This window comes from Meles meles, chromosome 20, assembly GCF_922984935.1.
Source record: "Meles meles chromosome 20, mMelMel3.1 paternal haplotype, whole genome shotgun sequence".
Lineage (NCBI taxonomy): Eukaryota > Metazoa > Chordata > Mammalia > Carnivora > Mustelidae > Meles > Meles meles.
This window is the reverse complement of record NC_060085.1, coordinates 39407584-39423900: the sequence shown is the minus strand read 5'-3', so window position 1 is coordinate 39423900 and position 16317 is coordinate 39407584. Positions and strand designations below refer to the sequence as shown.

The 16317-nt window shown below is 47.1% G+C and overlaps 1 protein-coding gene across 7 annotated transcripts in view; it reads left to right on the top strand.

Annotated features, from left to right (window-relative positions):
* Positions 1-16317, top strand: part of FOXP1 (forkhead box P1) — a 586176-nt gene that overhangs the window by 62442 nt on the left and 507417 nt on the right. The window contains exon 1 of one of the 7 annotated variants that reach the window (XM_045990386.1): positions 4158-4181. The exons of the other annotated variants lie outside the window; for them this stretch is intronic. The gene's annotated coding sequence lies outside the window, so the exon portion shown is untranslated. Of the gene's footprint in view, positions 1-4157; positions 4182-16317 lie in introns of those variants that run through there. 7 annotated transcript variants of the gene reach the window in all.

The window sequence follows — 16317 nt, the reverse complement described above, 5'->3', positions numbered from 1 at the left end:
AGAAGAGAAGTTTCTCTAGATTGGACGTGCCAGCATGGACAGACGAGCCTAGGGGACCCTTGCCTCTGTCATTGGACAGCTGCCTGTGGGGAGCTCGGTGTTTCTGTTGCCAGTGTCTCTCGGAATTGTTGCCAGGCCCCAGGGTTTGCTTGCAATTGCTGGTGCATGGTGTTTGGGATGTTTGTGGGTGGCTGTTTTTTATTTTGGTTTTGTTATCTGCCCTTTGTCGTAGTAACTCTGGCATCATTTCTCGCTGCTCAGATGTTCTGTGGCTTTCAAGTGAAGAGACTTGAAAACGTACCAAGTCAGAGGACTTTATAAAAAGTGGTGTCTAGGAGCCAAGGCCTAGCTTTCTGGGGCCTTCGGTCACATGTTACGGTGTCCCACGGGTCTTTGGTGTGCAGCGCCCTGTGCCTGGAAGGGAGGATTCAAACATGGGTGTCACCAGGAGCAAGTAAGTGGGGAAGAAAATGCGTCGGTTGGGGTGCTCAGGCGTTCTCCCGTTGTTGCCGTGGGGGAAATGTTGGCTGGATGTGGCCGGATCTCTCCTTGTATCTTCCAAAGAAATGAGAAAACTTAAATAAAAATGTTTAGTCTTGATTATTTAACTGTTGAAAACTAAACAAAATTGAAGTCTCTCTGGTCTGTCCATGCAAAACCCGTGCTTGGACCCCCTTTGGGCTCGCAGGTCATTGATCTACAGTTTTCGGCCTCTGACAGAACCCGGCCTCCGACCACCTTCTTCTCATTTCACATGACAGTTTCAGGGACGTACCCTGTCTGTCCCCTTTGGTGTAAATTAGGGGCCTTGCTCTGCTGCTGTCCCTCCACGGTCCCGACCTAGCATTTATTTTCCTGCGTTTTAAGGGTCTCGGTACTCCCTTCTCCCATCCCCTGGACTGGGCTTCTCATCCCTTCTGTCTACCCCGTCGGCAAGCAGTGGATACCCACGGAGTGACTGCCGAGGCGGGGACCTTGGTGCCAGTCGGGGAAGGGGGTAGGGGTGGAAGATGGTCCTTAGTTCTCACCTGGCATGTTTTTCTCCCTCTTCTCATTTGCGTGCATTCTACTTGGCGTGGGCGGCAGAGTCAGGTCATCTCTTTGCTCTCAGATGGCAACTGTCATCGCTGATTAGGCCTCGTGACTTTACCGGAGTTGCTTTAGAGAAAAAAACATAAATGTCATAGAAATTTCAATTGACTTGTCAGTGCCAACCTGTTTTGGTTCCTAGAGGCTAAGTGGAGACACAAGACCGACAGGTTTCTGATACACACTGTTCTCAGTGTTTCGGGGATGCCTGACTTACTCATTCCTTTCTAGAACGTTTTAGATTTGAAGCTGTTTTCTGGAGAGGAGTCACACACTGACATTTCTAGGCCAATTGGAATAGCATTTTGTTGGCTGTTCTGGGAAATGTGGGGGAGAGGCCCCCTTCTATCATTGTAAAGAGGTCCTCAAACCGAACCCGAGTGACAGACGGGGACTATTTCTAATGAGCCGCCAAGAGGTTTGCTTCTGGTACAATCCTGCACGGATTCCTGTGGCGTTACGTAAGATGGGCTTTCCCTCCTGTTTGGAATGAGAACATTTAAAGGGGTCAGCCAGTTTCATGCTGGAAGTCACTCTGCACATATGCTCAGAAAATGGATATATGTTTTTGAAAAATGTGAGCTCTTTTCCATCATTGAAAAGGAATGTAAAATGATCTATTTTTCAAAAAGGTGTAGAAATTGATGAGGCAAACAGAAGTCTATGAGTGGTTCACTTATGGGTTAGCAGAGAACATGTTCTGTGTTTCAGACACTCGTAATAAGATGAAGAAACGTCCCAAGATAGTTGCAGGGATGTACAAAGTTAATAGGGAATGGTGTGTGGGGGTGTGTGCCGCGTGTATGTGTGTTTTCTCTCCTCCTTTCTTCCTGGCTGTGTGTGTGTGTGTGTGTGTTCTGTATTCCGTAGTAGATGTTTGTTTCACATTAATGTTAAATCGAATGATTGTGTGGTCACCTGCCTGGCTCTTAGTTGAAAAACCATACCCAGGAATGTTTGGACATGTGTTTGTTGCATTTAACTCAGGCTCCTTTGAGAAAGATACTGTCTTCCGCAGGGCCTGGCAGGAGAAAGTGTTTGGGCTGCTGGAGAGAACAAAGTATTTGTTGATACCCTGGTGGGTCTGGTCAGCACCTTCCAGAGACTCAGCCCCGGGTGCACATTCCATCGTGGAAAGCACCATTCCTCATTATCGCTCTTGGTTTCACACATTGGGGTAGACTTGGGCTTTTGACTCATTTCTCTGAGGCATCTCAAAGGTTAGTATTCTAAGCCAAAGAGTCGAATTAAATTTGCCCAAATTCAGTAAGTGTAAGGATCTGTTGCATGAGACCAGAGGAACTATGGGACCGTGTTGATGGATAACCCAGGACAGAGGGGTGAATGAGGAGAGATGGGGTCCTATAAAAAGGCCCATGATTTTTCAAGAGAATTCTAACTTCAGTTATCAGAAAGTGAGGAGGCTCTGGACCTTGGTGTCAGACATAGGAGGAGATTTATAGCAGTAGGGGCATTTGATCTGCATGGAGAGAGTAAGACCTCAAGTAGGACATCCAACCTACAAGGCTTTTGAGTGATGCTGTTCTACAGATGTTGTCTTTAAGAGCAACTTTTACCTCGCTGTCTCCCCAACCTCTGTGTAGCTCACACACTTCTCTTCCCTTGCTCTTTTATCCCCTATACTATGGCTACTTTCGTATGCACGGCTACCCACCATTCTTTGTCCTCATTGTTCCCCCCATGCTTTGCATGGAGCCCAGCATTTAATAGGAGCTCAATAAATGGGGATACAATTCATTGTCAGGTCACGGAGGGAAGGAGGGTATATTAGCTGAGGTCATGGCAACTGCTGTAACAAATAAACCCACACATAGTTAAGGATTCAAGCTCAACAGATGTTTTTCTACTGATTGCCAAGGCCTCTCTTCCAAGCATTGACTCAGGAGGCCTGCCTCCTTCCGTCTTATAGGGCTCTGCCATCTTCTGCATTGGACTTACAATTTTGAAAGTTTGAAAAAAGAGCAGGGAGGATCACGTAGGTGAAATTCTTACAGCTCAGTCCTGGACGTAATGCACATCACTCCCACAGAAATGCCACTTAGGAGAAAAGTGTTCAGTAAGGTAAGGAGAGAGAAAGGAGCCCAAAAATCATTTATGACTTTCCATTCTCTTGTGGGGCTAGACTGTAATGCCAGGAGATAGGGCATATTCTTATCTTTTATGATGTTTTAAGCAAGTAACAAGAGTGGGAATATTTTTGGTTGACTTACCTTGAGCTGGAGTTTTCCCATCTGTAGAAGAATTCTGCTTGCCTAACAAGGGTAGAAATCTGGAGTCAGGGAATCTTATTGCTGCCCATGAACTGATGAGATCATCTGGTCTCGCTGGCTGTATTAAGTTTCCTAGAGTCCTTTGAGAGATGCATGTACTTAGATAAAATGCAAAAAGAAAACCCCAAAAAACAGTAAAGAAAAGCCACTGTAAATTCTCTAGCATATTTCTCTCTGATTTCTGCAAGTGGGTCTCCATTAGGAGAATAGGTTGAGAGCTTTTCACCAGGGAGGGTTTATGATTCTACTACGAGCGAACCATTTCTTAAAGAGCTAGCTACTGAGTGGGTTTGAAATTTGGAGGTCCCATCTGGTGCACGCAGTGGATTTCTAGGGGAGAGGCGGTACCGTCCTCTGTGTACCAGAGGACAACCATGTAGGTAAGATGAAACAGCCTCTGTGTGCCAGGAACAGTGGCTCCAAACACTGCCTAGTAATTTCTTATCTTTGCGGTCGTCCACTGACGTGGTTTTCCCATCTTGCAGCTGAGGAAACTGAGACCTGCAGAGGTTAAGTGACTCTTAGAAGATAATGTGGCAGCCTAAGTGGAGGAGCTGGAATTTGAAGGCGGCAGCCTAGGGCAAGTGCTCTGTGCACAGGAATGTCTTGTCTTCTCTCTGATAGGAGCAACTTCAGACTGGAGGGAAAGGCAAAGCGATACCATCAACTTGCGTGGAACACTGGCTGTTGTCTGGGAGTGATTGGACGAAAAATCACGGTTTGATTGGGCAAGTTGTTCCAGTGGCAGTAAAATAAACACCATTTCCCTGACAATTATTGTAACAGACATTTCCCTGACAGGTAATAAAGTGGTATAGATACTCCTCGATAATATAATCCCTGTTGCCAGTTCGGCGGCTAAACCCAAGAAACCCCTGGGCAGTGGCAGACAAATGTGTTCTCGCATTGTTACTTATTTAACTCCTGTCACACATGACTGGACGGCGTTTTCATCATTGAAAGTGTTTGCTTATTGCCTTCTCTTTGACGCCCCGAGTCTCTATGGGCTTGGACTTGCAGATGTGTTGTGACTGTCATCTGCATTTTGCAGTGCCATGTCGTGTGTGTGTGTGTGTGTGTGTGCGCGCGCGCGCACGTGTGCTTTGCGATACCACCTTCAGGGTAGATTAATATTTTTAGCTAAAGTAAAACATATTTTCATTCTCTTTTCTGACTTAAAGCTCTGTATTAAAAAATGGGTGGGGGGCGCCTGGGTGGCTCAGTGGGTTAAAGCCTCTGCCTTCGGCTCGGGTCGTGATCTCAGGGTCCTGGGATCGAGCCCTGCATCGGGCTCTCTGCTCAGCGGGGAGTCTGCTTCCTCCTCTCTCTCTGCCTGCCTCTCTGCCTGCTTGTGATCTCTCTCTGTCAAATAAATAAATAAACTCTTTAAAAAAAAAACAGCACTAAAAGAATGCATGAGCAATAAGTGCATCTCATTCTGGTTAATTTCTTTCATTTTTCTAGAAAATAACTAAGATAATAGATTTCACATAGGGTCCCTGGGTAGATCAGGACGGTGAAGCTTCTGACTCTTGGTTTCAAATCAGGTCCTGATCTCAGGGTTATGAGATAGAGCCCCACACTGGGCTCCATGCTAAGCGTGGGACCTGCTTAAGATTGTCTTTCTGCCTCTCCTCCTGCCCCCACCTTGCTCACACAAGTGCTTGATCTCTCTCCCACTGTTAAAAAAAAAAAATATATATATATATATATACACACACATATATATTATATATATATATATTTATTCATTTATTTACTTCAGGAGTGAGGTTAAGACGCAAAGTATGAGCTCATGTTGATTTTGACATAATTTCTGACTTGTACACAAGTTGCAAGAACTATACAGGGAATTTCCACACACCCTTTGGCTAGACTCACTGGTTTATATTCAGCACCATTTGTTGAGTCTCTTCCTGCCTCTCTCCTTTCCCTTCTCTCAGATGGACTTTCTCTCTCTCACACGCGCACGCAGTTTGTGTGTTTGCACCTCCTTTTCCCCAATCGGGTGCGAGTGAGTTTGAAACCTCAGGGAGTGTCAACTCCTACGAGGCTCTTCTCTCAGGACCGCCCCGTCAGTCCCATCAGGAGGGCGGACGTTGACACAAGGCTGTCCTCTCCTGTTGTGAGCGTGGTGGTCAGGTCTTCTCCAGCCGTTGTTTGACCTGCTCTAGGATCTCCATTGCGCTCAGTCATCCTGTGTTAGGAGTTTGTGTTTAGCGAACATCCAACTGCCTAAAATCTCTGATGGCATTTCCAGGGAGCTGCGCTGGCCAGCGCTCTAACCCGTTCTCCCGGCGGCAGACAGAATAGTCACGAAGCACGGGAGACACGGGGTGTCCTGATCCTTCCGTCCTTCCTTGAAAAGACAAAGACTGTTTTTAGTGGTGGTGGTGGTGGTGGTGTTTTTTTTTCTGGCAGTTTTCCTTAGTAATCAATCCCGGGTCTCACCCCCCCCCCCCCCCAGCAGCAGAAATATTTTCCTTACGTTGACTCAGTGGCGGCGAGGGAGGTGGCGTGTGGAGGAAGTGCCCGCTGGCGTTCCGGGTCTCCTACCCGAGTGACTGTTTCTCCCTCCTGTGGCGTCCCGGTGCAGAAGTCGCGTTTTTCTGCCGAACTCCTCTCCTTCCCCCTCCCTACACTCCTTTAATTTCACAATGGGAATTTGCAGTAATGTTGGATTGGCTCTGGCAAAGGCATTTTGATGACCCCTGTGTCGGATCATTATAGTAACTAATAAAAGCTGGAAAGTGACTGTCACTCCGCAAGCATGATTCCAGTGACTTGGGGCGAGCTCAGCTGTATAAATACGTGTTTTGTTTTGTTTTTTCCTTGTTGCTGTGTAAATTTTGATCAAAGGGAAATGCGTATACCATTTAGTTGAATGTTTCTTTTGAATTTAATCACATCCGAGTGTAAAACAATAAGCAGAAATAAAATGGCATTGGAAATGGGAGCTTAACGTTTGGAGGGACTGGGCGTGTCGGGCTGCGTGGAAGCTTTCCAGACCCGCACGCTGTGGGGCATTCCAGTGAGATGCAGAAGGTCAGGGAGTAGCTGGCAGGGGCACTAAGGTCGTGGCCGTGTATCCAGCCAAAAGGCAGGGTCCCAGGCCTGGTGTTACAAGAGGGAGTAGAGTTGCCAGCTTGTACTGAGGGCCATGATGCTCTGTCCTCAGATTCCCAAAGTGAACTTTCGGAGTTAAAAGAAAACTTCAGTGCATTTAGCATGATTATCTTTCTGCTGTTGAATTAAAATTTTGACTTCTAGAAAAAAAAAGATAGTAATTTTTACATCTTCTTTTGAAGTTGCCCGCTGTGGATCTAATTAATTTTTATTCAATTACAGTTTTGCTTGTTTGAACCGTGTTTTTCTCATCTTAGGGCTGGGCATCTTGTTAGCGAGTGGAATGGAGCGTTGAGGGGAGGGTGAGAGGGCCGACCGTGTTAGCCCCTTACTGGGAGCAGAATGCGGGAAGTGAGTTCAGGGGCTGTAACTGCACCCCAGGCGTGAGAGTGGGGCCCCTTGCCTGGGTGCCCGCCATGTGCAGGATGTAGATCCGTGGTATCGGTGCCGTGTCTTTGGTGAGTGTAGACACGTTCATATTTTTTTCTTGCATCTCAGAGGCAAGGACAACACCCCCTGATCAGCAGGGAAGACCGTCTGCTCAGAGTATCTGCTCCTCTGGAGCCCGTCACCCATCCGGTCATTCATTCAACAGGTGCTCACCGAGTGGCTGTTTCGTGCCTGCCCCTGTTCAGGGATGTGGAATATGTCATTGGGCGAAACAAAGGCTCATCCCCGTGGATGCTCGTGTTCTGGAGGGAGGGGATGGAAATAGAGGGACATCAGAAGTACATCTTGTAGCATGTCAGAAAGCGTGTGCAGGGGAGGAGAAAGCAGAGTTTCACGGTGTTGTGGGATGAGAGGGTGTTGTGTTATACTCCTAGATTTTGTGGCCTGGTGCGTCTCTTGGAAAATGTTCTTTGAGCAAAGACTTGAAAGGAAGTAAGGGAGTTAGTTCTGTAGAAGACTGCAGGCAGAGGAACCCTTTAAGTCCAAGGTCATTTGGTGTACGGGACATGTCCTACAAGACTGGGGGACAGTCAGGAGGCTGATGTGAGTTGGGGGGGGTGAGCCAGGAGGAGTATGGTGGGAGACGGACTCTGAGAGCTCACTGGGTCCTCACTGGGAAAGGATTTGCCTTGCCCCTGCGGGTACTGGAGGTATGGACCCCTGATGCAGGTTTACACAGGATCCTTGGCTGCTGTGTTCAGAATAGACTCTGGGTGGGGGCGGAGCTAAAGAGAGAGGCGGGAGAACCCTGAGGAAGGTTATAATCCAGAGGGAAGGTGCTGGTGGCCATGATCCGGAAGTTGGTATCGAAGGGAGGGAGCTGTGGTTAGATTTTAGATCTAATCTGAAGGCAGGTTCCATGGGCTTTCTTAATGGAATCAGTGCAGGACTTGAGAGAAAGATAGGAGACAGGATTGACTTAGAGAGCAGTGGCCTGAGCATGGTTAGAAGGTTACAGCTGCCATCAGTTGTGACGGGCAGGGATCAAAATGTATGTGAAGGCTGTTTCTGGGAAGATCCAAGTTCTGGATGTGTCGCCTCTGGTGTATCCAGACATCCCAGAGGACGTGTCATGGAGGCAGGTAGATAACCAGGACTGGGGCTGAGGGCAAAAATGTGAGCTGGACTGGGAGCCTGGGGAAGCTGGAAATGACTGATAACTTCTGCCCATGCGGATTGTTTTCACGTCCCCCTAAAACTCACCTACTGGTTACTGAGGGATCCTCCTTTGCGCTGCTAATCCCACGTGATCCCTGTTCAGGAGATGCTCAGTTTCGCTCCGGAAGGTGATGTTTTCTTGGTGTCAGGTGTTAGCTCTTGGGCTTTGTACGGCCGGGGTGCTGGTTGCACGCACTCAGAGGGAGCTGTCAGAGTCCGAGAAAGCCTGAGATGAATGCAGACTTGGAGATTGTCTTTCTCATCCCTCACTGCGGGAGGAGGTGCGGGTACCGGGGTGTGGGGCAGCGTGGAAGCTGGAATCCTACTTGGCTGACTCCCCGTCCCGTTCTCTTTCTGCTCTGCTGAGCAGGGAGCAGCTCCTGTTTGAAGAGGCATTCAGAACATGGATAATGCCGTGCTCTTGCCTCTTCCATCCATTTATCCATCTTTTATCACCCAGGAAAAGCTGGATTGCATTCTGGAAAGAAGACTGCTGTTGCTTTTCTGTCTTAAATAGGTGCTCCTTGAGTGTTCATCAACAGGGGCAAAGGGGCCTCTCCACGAACAGTCATAGGATGCTTTTGGTCACAAAGGAAAAAGGTCAAAGTCGGGGAAGGTTATGTTTTCATTTTCTGATGGGGATTTCTTCCTCTCCCTGCCTCTGGTAGAGGCAGGATGTAGCTCTTTCGGCTTTCTGCTTTGCTTGTAGGGCGTGTCTCCTCTTGGTTCTTATCCAGAGAGAGGGCCTAGGCTGTGCTGTCCATCCCCAGCCGAGATAAAAGGCCATGCAGGGCCCCGGTATGTGACCCTGCCTTTAGCCAGGACCTCTCTCCTCTCTCTAAGGCACCACTGGGAGGCAATATAGCACAGTCTGAACGAGATTCAAGTCCTGCTTCTTCACTTAATTAGTATGTGACCTTGAGCACATTACTGAACATCTCTGAGCCACAGTTGCCTTATTTGTAAAAGATAACGTTCCCACATCGGAGATCTGTTGTGAGAAGCCAAGCGAGAAAAATGTATGTCAAGGGCCAGACACTGCACTTGGCACATAGTAAGTGTTGAATTAATGAAGCTATTATTATCACCATCGTGGCTGGCATTTCCTCCTATTCCTACCTGCGGCTCAGGCCAGTTTTGTTAAGATTAATTTAGTTTCCAAAAAAGATGTGCTAATTGGATTATTACATTTTCATGCGTTTATATTTATATATACACGCAGAGCTTTGAAATCTACACATGTATATATTTATCCATTCAAGTCTCTCTTTTAAAAATCTGTAAGAATTATATTTTTGAGTCATTGAACCATGATGAAATTGTTTTTCACAAAAAGATTTGCTATAAGTGATCATTATGTAGGCCATCAAGATGGAGAGTGTTGTACAAATGGAAGTTAGAAGAAACACCCAGAAAGAAGCCTGATGTTCATGCAGGGCCACTCGTAGAGTACCTATTTTTATAATCTGGGGATTTAAAAACATTGGCACTTGCCTGCATTGTTTAGGGCTGGATGGCACAGACAAGGCTGTTTCGGGCTTGGGATAAATATTTTTTTGATTAGTGCTACAACTTGTAGACTTGTAATCACGAGTGACTTATCAGCAGCTTTTCAAAATCTGACATTCCACACGGAATGCCCCAGTGAGGGAAAGTCGGCGCTCTGTGAATGCTTGTACAGTCGAATTCCACACACATGAATTATGACAAGTGAGGCGACCACTGTGGTTTGTTGTGTCTGCTCTGGTTCCTACTTTTAAAGTTGCAGTTGCGTTTGGTCATTTGAAGCTTATTTTCACAGTCTGGCCGAGCCAGCGGGGTCCCGGGGCTCCGTAGGGGACATAAACCGCCAGCCTTTCAGTTAGAAGGCTCAGTAGATAAGCATTTCAAGACTGCATTGCATCATACAGAGGGACTCAGGGGCTGATTTAACGTACACTATTTGACTTAATTTAGATATTTAATGGAAAGAAAAGCCTTTTATTATCACCGAAGGAAAGAACTGCCAAACATTGTGAGCCTCAGCTGAAATATTAGAACGGATGGACGGGGTGTGAGTATATTTCACTGCCTTACAGAATGGGGTGTTTAATAATAGTGGTTTCTTTAAATTTAACACATGTATCTTAGATATTTGCACTCTGTAAATTATATGCTGTGGTTCGAGAAACTCCCATTTCTGTGTGTGTTTTTTAAAAATTTGTTTTAATGAAGTATGTACTGATTTTTAAAAAATGAATTTCAACTGTGATTTATGTTTATTTCATGAGCCCAGATTGGGGAGTCCGTGCCAGGAATGAACACTTTCCATCCTGTCTTTTGAGATACATAAATGTGAGCAGTAGCGGGGTCTGCTGACCTGATGGGCCCCAGCTCTGTGGGGCGTTTCCCTCAGTAGGCACCAGCGTGCTGTGTAGATCCAGCGTCCAGCAGGAGTAGGGTGGGGACCTGTAGCCCCGGGAAGAAGGCACCCATGGGGGTCTGGGAGGAGACTCGGCTGCATTGCTGCACCTATATGCCTGTGTCTTCCACGGGACCTGTACCCACTCAGATCGCCAAGGCACGAGATCAGCTGAGCTCCAATTTGATGTGCGCTCCTGTTTTTCCAGGACGTGGCGAGCTGTTATGGGCTGAATTATGCTCCCCTCCCCCTCAATTCATATGTTGACACCCTAACCCCTAGCATCTCAGACTGTGACCCTCTCTGCAGATAGGGTGTTTCTGGTGTTAATTAAAGAAAAATGAGATGATTAAGGTGGACCATAGCCCCGTGGGAGTGGTGTCCTCAGAAGGAAATGAGATCAGGAGACAGATACACAGAGGAAGGCCTTGACAGGTGCAAGAGAGGCCTCAGAAGAAACCAGCCCTGCTGACACCTTGATCTCGGACTTCCAGCCTCTGGAACGAAGAGAAAACAAAGGTCTGTCCTTCAGACCACCGAATCTGTGATACTTGGTGCTGGCAGCCTGAGCAGACAAATGCCCAAGCAAATCAGAATCTACAGGAGGGCGTGTGTCATGTGGAAAAGTGTTTTCCATATAACAATATGATATTTAAATATGGAAAACAAGAGTCAGAAAACCTTCAGTGGGAAGAAAAGCTGTAGGATTGACCAGATCCACGCGGTGAGCAGAGTCGTATGAGTCGGTGCCGAAGCCGGAACGTGGCGACCGGTTATTGCCTTCGGCGGGTCACGGCGCAAAGGTCTCACGGACATTATCTCTTTCAGTTCCTACCACAGTCCTTTGAGGTAGGATTGTTATCACCACCTTTGGGGAAACTGAGGCAGTAAGACATCTGTGGGATTTCATATCAGCAGGGTAGGAGCTAGGGCTCAAAGCCGCAAAGTCCTGCTCCGGGCCTGTCCACGTTGCTGCTTTGCCAGTTTTGGGAGATTGGGGCCCCAGGAGGGGTATTTGTTGGATATATTACTATTATTAATTAAAATATATCGGGGCACACTACCCTTGGACACGGTTTGGTCCCGCCTCCAGAGAGAGGCTATAAATGCATGGAGTGTGGTGAAGATGGTCACTGATAATAGTAATAACCAGGACTATTCAGGGTACTTAGTGTGTGTGAGCCCCGATCTCAGTAAGCTCTGTACATACTGCCTGTTTCTTCTTGAAGCAGCCCGGAGCAGTTTTCCCAGAGCTTCCGAGGAGCCTCACACCCAGGGGATCACACCCCAGCCCCTGAACCCCTCACCACTGCCTCCTCAGCAGGCCTGGTACTTGCCCAGCGTGGCATCTGTCATAAGGAAGGAAAAGAGGATGGCTTATGTTTGGGTTTTGAAAACAGGAAAAACTTTCTCCCTTCTTCCCTTATTACAAGAGGGATTTATGATAAATGTAAAACATTTTAAAACTAACTCAAAGGGCGCCTGGGTGGCTCAGCGAGTTAAGACTCTGCCTTTGGCTCAGGTCATGATCCCAGGGTCCTGGGATCGAGCCCCACATCAGGCTCTCTGCTCAGCAGGGAGCCCCTTCCCCCTCCCTCTCTGCATGCCTCTCTCCCTGCTTGTGATCTCTCTCTGTGTAGAATAAATAAATAAATTGTTAAAAAAAAGGCTGCAAAACAAAAACAAAAATAGCAAAACAACAACAAAAAATATTTAAAACCAACTCAAAGCAAAAATAAGTAAAACTTACCTGGGGTCCCGTCCCCTAATGAGAATTACTGCTAGTGCTTTCTGTCTGTCTTTGTAGTCTTTTTTTTTTTTTTAATATTTTATTTACTTGACAGAGAGAAATCACAACTAGGCAGAGAGGCAGGCAGAGAGAGAGGAGGAAGCAGGCTCCCCGTGGAGCAGAGAGCCCGATGTGGGGCTCGATCCCAGGACTCTGAGATCATGACCTGAGCCGAAGGCAGAGGCTTTAACCCACTGAGCCACCCAGGCGCCCCTCTTTGTAGTCTTTTTACTTGGAAATAAACTTTCGGTGACTGCAAATATATTAATATTTTCATGAGCAGCAACCTTAGTTAGAAAAGAGCAAGGACTTTGGAATGAGACTTGGGTTTAAATCACAGCATTCACTTACTAGCTACGTGACTTTGAACAAGTTATTTAATTTTTTTGTCCTTAAAGTAGGATAATAAACAGATAAAACTTACTTCGCTGGGGTTTACAGTAACCCAGTGTATGTAATGTACTCTTTTGTAGCAACTGGCACACGATAAATATACAAATCATAACTTTAAAAAGAATTCGTTTTTGAAACATGTCTTTGTTACTTAGCAACGTATCCTTCAACAAACATTTGGTGGGCAGGTATGATTGGGATCATGTTTCCTTCTATGTCCTTGTCTGTTTTGACAACCCTTCTTAATGTCTGCATAGTATTTCATCAGTACGAATCCCTATGGTGCTTCATTTCCACTGGACATTTATCTTCCCCAGCTTTAAGCGCCATCGGCAACGCTGTTCTGTGTTTCTTTGCAACCTTGTCACAGAATTTTCCCCAGTGATCGCTGTTGCATTGGTATCAATTCCACACGACTAGGGGATGGACAGGAATGGCATAGTTTTACGGCTGTTGAACCACTACCAAATCATCCCCCGCGAAGGCTGTGATCTCTTACCCTGAACCCAGCTGTGCATGAGAGTGCCCGTTTCTTTCTTTTTTTAAAATTCCCCGTGCTGTACTTTTCACCTCCTTGACTTCTCTTTGTGAGTTTTTGATGTAATATTAGGTTGATGGACACAAAAGAAAAATGGGGCATAATTATGCCCTGTGGGTCACTGACTCAAATCTGGCATCATAAAGGATGAGCAGTGGCTCTGAGAATTGAGAGGGGAGAGACCATTTGGGCAGCGGTGTTCAGTTCACTGTGTGGCCCAAGCGACGGTGAGAACAGCAGCTGTCTCAGCAGGAGCCCTTGCCATGGGCCAAGTATTGGGTGCATGCTTTCAACCTGTGTAATTTAATCTTAACAGCAGAGCTTTGGGCCAGGGACACTTGGGGAGTCTTTTTAGCTCCGTTTTATAGATGTAGAAACAGAGGCTTCAAGAAGATATGTGATTGGTCCAAAATCACGAATTAGCCTACTCTGGCAGAGCTGGGAGTTGAAGGCAGGTGCTCAGACTCTGGTTCGTGTTCTTGTCCTGGGGTACTCGAACTGGAGATGGACACAAGAGTCAGCATGGAAACCAAATGGGAGGTGAACATGGCGGCTGGCTGGTGTTGGGGGAACCCCACAGCGTTGCTAGCTCTTTGGCATAGAAGGCCAGGCTTTGACAGACACAGGAAAGTGGGGAGAAAGAGCCGGTGTGGAAAACGTGAATATTCAGACTGTAACTATGGGGCCATGGAAACTGCGGCTGGAGATCTGCCGAGAGATGTAATAACACCACTTACCCTGTTTTAAGGCTTCCATGCATTATTCCACTTAATCCTCAAACCATCCCATGACCTAGGAACTGTCACTACCCCCCCAGTTTACTGCTAAGGAAACTGAGGCCCAGAGAGCCTGAATAACTCGGTGCCAGGGTGTCGCAGCCAGATTCTTGTGCTCTGGGCCAAAGCAGACCAGGAACTAGAACTCCGTGGAGAGTTTGCAGCCTGGGATGTATTTGTTGGAAGTGATTTCTCTCAGCTTTTGAACTTGGTAGCAATTATTGCCTGCAGAATTCGGCTAGCGATTAATTGTGTACTCCCCGTGACACAACTCTCATTTAAATCAACTGTGTTGTTATTTAACTTCTCCTGCTGGGAAGACAACTATGCCTGGATGTCCCTCCTCTCGAACTCCACATGTGTGTAGCACAGTTAAGCAGAGCTGGGCTCAGTAAATGTTTGAAGTTCACTCGAGGAATCTCCTCGGTAGACTCTGGACAAGTGCCTTCCGGGGAAGGGAAGGGTTTGCGGAGGAAGGTGGTGACAGCGCCCAGGTTTGTGAGTCAGGAGACCGAGAGAGCACTAGAACGAGTCCCTTCTGCATGGGCGGTCAGAGGACCAGATGGGCGCCTCCATGGCCCAACTCAGCCCCTCTCTGTTCTCAGTGGGGGCACCTCACGCAGCTTCCAGGCCTCACTTGGTCCATGCTGTCATCCTTCCTGGGATCTGCCTGACTGCCAGCAGGAAGCCAAGGGCCTTAATGTGTAGGTACTCCCAGTAGGATTCTAACCCTTGTGTTCCATTTGGGGTTTATCTTGGGAACAATTTCACATGTGCTCATGTTTCCCATTCGAGCTGTTGGAAGAGTGGTCCTCTAGTCTTGGGTACCATTAGGGGGGAGATGTGGCTTTGAGAGACACACGGCTCTATCACTTACTAGCTGTGGCTTTGGGGAAAGGATGCCGCTTCTTTGAGCCTCGGTGTCCTCCTCTGTGGCGCTCTTGGAAGGCTTATAAGAGATTGGGCACAAATGCTCAGTACCAAGGGCCGGGCACACAGTCAGAGCTCCACACACACTGGCTGGTCTTAGAACTGGGTGGCCTCAGGAGACTATCCAAAGGTTTCCCAGTCTGTCGAGCCAGCGGGGTGAAAGGCCAGTGTGTTCCTTCTTTTCTTGTATTTACAACAGACATTTCACCACTTTGAAACTCTGACACTTTTCCTTGATGATTTGGTCCTAATCATCAGCTCTTCTGCTCTCCTGAGGCTTTTCCAAACCACGTCATTCCATGCCCTGGAATGTGCACTTCTCTCTTGAAAGGAAATGTGGCCATTGGATGTTGGACAGCTCTGAGTCTGGTTGTTTTCTTCTTATAGACTCACCATCCTGATCAGTTATGTGCGTGCGTGCATGCGTACTTGTGTGTGTTTGAAACTGTGAGAACTGTCTGGAAGTTCTTCATTCATTTCATTAGTCATTTAACTTTTTTGGTTTTTAAGATCGAAGACAAATTTCTTGGAGGCAGTGGGTCAGATGGACGTGGCTGGTGGGGTAACCAGATCCCCGCTGAGTCAGCCGTCTGTTCAGACAACTAAAAGCTGAAGTATGCTTGATGACGAGTCCCTGGCCAAAGTCACATTACCTCAGCATTTCATTTCTGCTCCTGAGTTGTGGGAACTTGGATGCCTTTGTGGGTTGTTCAAAAGCACTCCCAAGTATTGAATGGATTTGAGTTTTGAAGCCTGGAGTTGTCGGTTATCTCCTGACGTGGTGTTTTTCGATCTGAGGCCAAGGCATAAAATTGTGACATAGTATTGCTCAAAAAGGTAGGATTCACTGCCATTAATTTACAGGAAGGGAAACCGAGGCTCTGAGACACTCACCGACGTGCAAAAGGTCTCTAACAGTTGGTGGCCAAGCTGGGACAGAGTTTGATCTTTCTACTAATTCATCATGCAGAAGCCACCCTCCTGGGCCTTGTCCTTCTGCTAAAACTACCTGAGAAGCTGTTGATTTCGGTTCCCTGACCTGGATTGGAAAGAAGACCTGAATGTCAGGGATGGTCGTTGCCTCACAACGCTCTCTTGGCCTTCTCCTCCTGAGACCCTATCTGATGTATCCCTGAAGCGTGTTATAACCTTGGAAGTCTGTTCAGTGTGCATGTTCTCTGTTTCTCTGTGTTGTGTATGTCACCCATCTTGGATGCATGAGGTGCTGTATGGGGTCGCTCTGTGTTCTAACGTCATCCTCTCCCTACAGCACCATACATGATGAAATAATCATGCTTAGTGATTGAGGATGTTTATCTTATTACAGTACCACAACCTTGATGGCTTTGCCTTTGTTTTTTAACTTCTTTAACTTG